Below are 6,759 nucleotides of genomic sequence, written 5' to 3' on the forward strand. Positions count from 1 at the left end.
CAGTGTGAGAATACACAGCAGTACAGAATCAGTGTGAGAATACACAGCAGTACAGAATCAGTGTGAGAATACAGAGCAGCACAGTATCAGTGTGAGAATACACAGCACTACAGTATCAGTGTGAGAATACAGAGCAGCACAGTATCAGTGTGAGAACACAGAGCAGTACAGTATCAGTGTGAGAATACAAAGCAGCACAGAATCAGTGTGAGAATACAGAGCAGTACAGAATCAGTGTGAGAATACACCGCAGCAGAGAATCAGTGTGAGAATACACAGCGGTACAGAATCAGTGTGAGAATACACAGCGGTACAGTATCAGTGTGAGAATACAGAGCGGTACAGTATCAGTGTGAGAATACAGAGCGGTACAGAATCAGTGTGAGAATACAGAGCGGTACAGTATCAGTGTGAGAATACACAGCAGTACAGAATCAGTGTGAGAATACACAGCAGAACAGAATCAGTGTGAGAATACAGAGCAGTACAAAATCAGTGTGAGAATACACAGAAGCACAGGATCACTGTGAGAATACACAGCAGTACAGAATCAGTGTGAGGATACACAGAAGGACAGGATCACTGTGAGAATACACAGCAGTACAGAATCAGTGTGAGAATACACAGCAGTACAGAATCAGTGTGAGAATACACAGCGGTACAGAATCAGTGTGAGAATACACAGCAGTACAGTATCAGTGTGAGAATACACAGCGGTACAGAATCAGTGTGAGAATACACAGCAGTACAGGATCAGTGTGAGAATACACAGCAGGACAGGATCAGTGTGACAATAAACAGCAGTACAGTATCAGTGTGAGAATACACAGCAATACAGAATCAGTGTGAGAATACACAGCAGTATAGAATCAGTGTGAGAATATAGAGCGGTACAGAGTCAGTGTGAGAATAAAGAGGGGTACAGAATCAGTGTGAGAATACAGAGCGGTACAGAATCAGTGTGAGAATACAGAGCGGTACAGAATCAGTGTGAGAACACAGAGCAGTACAGAATCAGTGTGAGAATACACAGCAGTACAGGATCAGTGTGAGAATACACAGCAGTACAGGATCAGTGTGAGAATACAGAGCAGCACAGGATCAGTGTGAGAATACAGAGCAGTACAGGATCAGTGTGAGAATACAGAGCAGTACAGAATCAGTGTGAGAATACACAGCAGTACAGGATCAGTGTGAGAATACAGAGCAGTACAGAATCAGTGTGAGAATACACAGCAGTACAGGATCAGTGTGAGAATACACAGCAGTACAGGATCAGTGTGAGAATACAGAGCAGTACAGAATCCGTGTGAGAATACACAGCAGTACAGAATCAGTGTGAGAATACAGAGCAGTACAGAATCAGTGTGAGAATACAAAGCGGTACAGAATCAGTGTCAGAATACACAGCGGTACAGAATCAGTGTGAGAATACAGAGCAGCACAGGATCAGTGTGAGAATACAGAGCAGCACAGGATCAGTGTGAGAATACACAGCAGTGCAGAATCAGTGTGAGAACACAGAGCAGTACAGTGTCAGTGTGAGAATACAGAGCGCACAGAATCAGTGTGAGAATACACAGCAGTACAGGATCAGTGTGAGAATACAGAGCAGTACAGAATCAGTGTGAGAACACACAGCGGTGCAGAATCAGTGTGAGAATACACAGAAGTACAGGATCAGTGTGAGAATACACAGCAGTACAGAATCAATGTGAGAATACACAGCAGTACAGGATCAGTGTGAGAATACAGAGCAGCACAGGATCAGTGTGAGAATACACAGCAGCACAGAATCAGTGTGAGAACACACAGCAGTACAGAATCAGTGTGAGAATACACAGAAGTACAGGATCAGTGTGAGAATAAAGAGCAGTACAGGATCAGTGTGAAAATACACAGCGGTACAGGATCAGAGTGAGAATACACAGCGGGACAGAATCAGTGTGAGAATACACAGCGGGACAGTATCAGTGTGAGAATACAGAGCGATACAGAATCAGTGTGAGAATACAGAGCGGGACAGTATAAGTGTGAGAATACACAACGGTACAGAATCAGTGTGAGAATACACGGCGGTACAGAATCAGTGTGAGAATACGCAGCAGTACAGAATCAGTGTGAGAATACACAGCAGTGCAGAATCAGTGTGAGAATACACAGCAGCACAGAATCAGTGTGAGAATACACAACGGTACAGAATCAGTGTGAGAATACACGGCGGTACAGAATCAGTGTGAGAATACGCAGCAGTACAGAATCAGTGTGAGAATACACAGCAGTGCAGAATCAGTGTGAGAATACACAGCAGCAGCACAGAATCAGTGTGAGAATACACAGCGGTACAGTATAAGTGTGAGAATACACAACGGTACAGAATCAGTGTGAGAATACACGGTGGTACAGAATCAGTGTGAGAATACGCAGGAGTACAGAATCAGTGTGAGAATACACAGCAGTGCAGAATCAGTGTGAGAATACACAGCAGCACAGAATCAGTGTGAGAATACACAGAAGTACAGGATCAGTGTGAGAATACACAGCAGTACAGGATCAGTGTGAGAATACAGAGCAGTACAGGATCAGTGTGAGAATACAGAGCAGTACAGAATCAGTGTGAGAATACACAGCAGTACAGGATCAGTGTGAGAATACAGAGCAGTACAGAATCAGTGTGAGAATACACTGCAGTACAGGATCAGTGTGAGAATACACAGCAGTACAGGATCAGTGTGAGAATACACAGCAGTACAGAATCCGTGTGAGAATACACAGCAGTACAGAATCAGTGTGAGAATACACAGCAGTACAGAATCAGTGTGAGAATACAGAGCAGCACAGGATCAGTGTGAGAATACAGAGCAGCACAGGATCAGTGTGAGAATACATAGCAGTACAGAATCAGTGTGAGAATACACAGCAGTACAGAATCAGTGTGAGAATACAGAGCAGTACAGTATCAGTGTGAGAATACACAGCAGCACAGGATCAGTGTGAGAATACACAGCAGCACAGGATCAGTGTGAGAATACATAGCAGTACAGAATCAGTGTGAGAATACAGAGCAGTACAGTGTCAGTGTGAGAATACAGAGCGTACAGAATCAGTGTGAAAATACACAGCAGTAAAGGATCAGTGTGAGAATACAGAGCAGTACAGAATCAGTGTGAGAACACACCGCGGTGCAGATTCAGTGTGAGAATACACAGAAGTACAGGATCAGTGCGAGAATACACAGCAGTACAGAATCAGTGTGAGAATACACAGCAGTACAGGATCAGTGTGAGAATACAGAGCAGCACTGGATCAGTGTGAGAATACACAGCAGCACAGAATCAGTGTGAGAATACACAGCAGTACAGAATCAGTGTGGGAACACACAGAAGTACAGGATCAGTGTGAGAATAAAGAGCAGTACAGGATCAGTGTGAGAATACACAGCAGTACAGGATCAGTGTGAGAATACAGAGCAGTACAGAATCCGTGTGAGAATACACAGCAGTACAGAATCAGTGTGAGAATACAGAGCAGTACAGAATCAGTGTGAGAATACAAAGCGGTACAGAATCAGTGTCAGAATACACAGCGGTACAGAATCAGTGTGAGAATACAGAGCAGCACAGGATCAGTGTGAGAATACAGAGCAGCACAGGATCAGTGTGAGAATACACAGCAGTGCAGAATCAGTGTGAGAACACAGAGCAGTACAGTGTCAGTGTGAGAATACAGAGCGCACAGAATCAGTGTGAGAATACACAGCAGTACAGGATCACTGTGAGAATACAGAGCAGTACAGAATCAGTGTGAGAACACACAGCGGTGCAGAATCAGTGTGAGAATACACAGAAGTACAGGATCAGTGTGAGAATACACAGCAGTACAGAATCAATGTGAGAATACACAGCAGTACAGGATCAGTGTGAGAATACAGAGCAGCACAGGATCAGTGTGAGAATACACAGCAGCACAGAATCAGTGTGAGAACACACAGCAGTACAGAATCAGTGTGAGAATACACAGAAGTACAGGATCAGTGTGAGAATAAAGAGCAGTACAGGATCAGTGTGAAAATACACAGCGGTACAGGATCAGAGTGAGAATACACAGCGGGACAGAATCAGTGTGAGAATACACAGCGGGACAGTATCAGTGTGAGAATACAGAGCGATACAGAATCAGTGTGAGAATACAGAGCGGGACAGTATAAGTGTGAGAATACACAACGGTACAGAATCAGTGTGAGAATACACGGCGGTACAGAATCAGTGTGAGAATACGCAGCAGTACAGAATCAGTGTGAGAATACACAGCAGTGCAGAATCAGTGTGAGAATACACAGCAGCACAGAATCAGTGTGAGAATACACAACGGTACAGAATCAGTGTGAGAATACACGGCGGTACAGAATCAGTGTGAGAATACGCAGCAGTACAGAATCAGTGTGAGAATACACAGCAGTGCAGAATCAGTGTGAGAATACACAGCAGCAGCACAGAATCAGTGTGAGAATACACAGCGGTACAGTATAAGTGTGAGAATACACAACGGTACAGAATCAGTGTGAGAATACACGGTGGTACAGAATCAGTGTGAGAATACGCAGGAGTACAGAATCAGTGTGAGAATACACAGCAGTGCAGAATCAGTGTGAGAATACACAGCAGCACAGAATCAGTGTGAGAATACACAGAAGTACAGGATCAGTGTGAGAATACACAGCAGTACAGGATCAGTGTGAGAATACAGAGCAGTACAGGATCAGTGTGAGAATACAGAGCAGTACAGAATCAGTGTGAGAATACACAGCAGTACAGGATCAGTGTGAGAATACAGAGCAGTACAGAATCAGTGTGAGAATACACTGCAGTACAGGATCAGTGTGAGAATACACAGCAGTACAGGATCAGTGTGAGAATACACAGCAGTACAGAATCCGTGTGAGAATACACAGCAGTACAGAATCAGTGTGAGAATACACAGCAGTACAGAATCAGTGTGAGAATACAGAGCAGCACAGGATCAGTGTGAGAATACAGAGCAGCACAGGATCAGTGTGAGAATACATAGCAGTACAGAATCAGTGTGAGAATACACAGCAGTACAGAATCAGTGTGAGAATACAGAGCAGTACAGTATCAGTGTGAGAATACACAGCAGCACAGGATCAGTGTGAGAATACACAGCAGCACAGGATCAGTGTGAGAATACATAGCAGTACAGAATCAGTGTGAGAATACAGAGCAGTACAGTGTCAGTGTGAGAATACAGAGCGTACAGAATCAGTGTGAAAATACACAGCAGTAAAGGATCAGTGTGAGAATACAGAGCAGTACAGAATCAGTGTGAGAACACACCGCGGTGCAGATTCAGTGTGAGAATACACAGAAGTACAGGATCAGTGCGAGAATACACAGCAGTACAGAATCAGTGTGAGAATACACAGCAGTACAGGATCAGTGTGAGAATACAGAGCAGCACTGGATCAGTGTGAGAATACACAGCAGCACAGAATCAGTGTGAGAATACACAGCAGTACAGAATCAGTGTGGGAACACACAGAAGTACAGGATCAGTGTGAGAATAAAGAGCAGTACAGGATCAGTGTGAGAATACACAGCGGTACAGGATCAGAGTGAGAATACACAGCGGGACAGAATCAGTGTGAGAATACACAACGGTACAGTATAAGTGTGAGAATACACAACGGTACAGAATCAGTGTGAGAATACACGGCGGTACAGAATCAGTGTGAGAATACGCAGCAGTACAGAATCAGTGTGAGAATACACAGCAGTGCAGAATCAGTGTGAGAATACACAGCAGCAGCACAGAATCAGTGTGAGAATACACAGCGGTACAGCATCAGTGTGAGAATACACAGCAGCACAGGATCAGTGTGAGAACACACAGCAGTACAGAATCAGTGTGAGAATACACGGCAGTGCAGGATCAGTGTGAGAATACACGGCAGTGCAGGATCAGTGTGAGAATACACAGCAGTACAGAATCAGTGTGAGAATACACAGCAGTACAGAATCAGTGTGAGAATACAGAGCAGCACAGGATCAGTGTGACAATACACAGCAGCACGGAATCAGTGTGAGAATACACAGCCGTACAGTATCAGTGTGAGAATACATTGAAGTACAGGATCAGTGTGAGAATAAAGAGCAGTGCAGGATCAGTGTGAGAATACACAGCGGTACAGGATCAGTTTGAGAATACACAGCGGGACAGAATCAGTGTGAGAATACACAGCGGTACAGTATCAGTGCGAGAATACAGAGCGGTACAGTATCAGTGTGAGAATACACAGCAGTACAGAATCAGTGTGAGAATACACAGCAGTACAGGATCAGTGTGAGAATTCACAGCAGTACAGAATCAGTGTGAGAATACACAGCAGTACAGGATCAGTGTGAGAATACACAGCAGTACAGAATCAGTGTGAGAATACACAGCAGTACAGGATCAGTGTCAGAATACACAGCAGTACAGCATCAGTGTGAGAATACACAGCAGTACAGGATCAGTGTGAGAATACACAGCAGCACAGGATCAGTGTGAGAATACACAGCAGCACAGAATCAGTGTGAGAATACACAGCAGTACAGCATCAGTGTGAGAATACACAGTAGTACAGAATCAGTGTGAGAATACACAGGAGTACAGGATCAGTGTGAGAATACACTGCAGTACAGGATCAGTGTGAGAATACACAGCAGCACAGGATCAGTGTGAGAATACACAGGAGTACAG

This window comes from Heptranchias perlo, chromosome 40, assembly GCF_035084215.1.
Source record: "Heptranchias perlo isolate sHepPer1 chromosome 40, sHepPer1.hap1, whole genome shotgun sequence".
NCBI classification, from domain to species: domain Eukaryota; kingdom Metazoa; phylum Chordata; class Chondrichthyes; order Hexanchiformes; family Hexanchidae; genus Heptranchias; species Heptranchias perlo.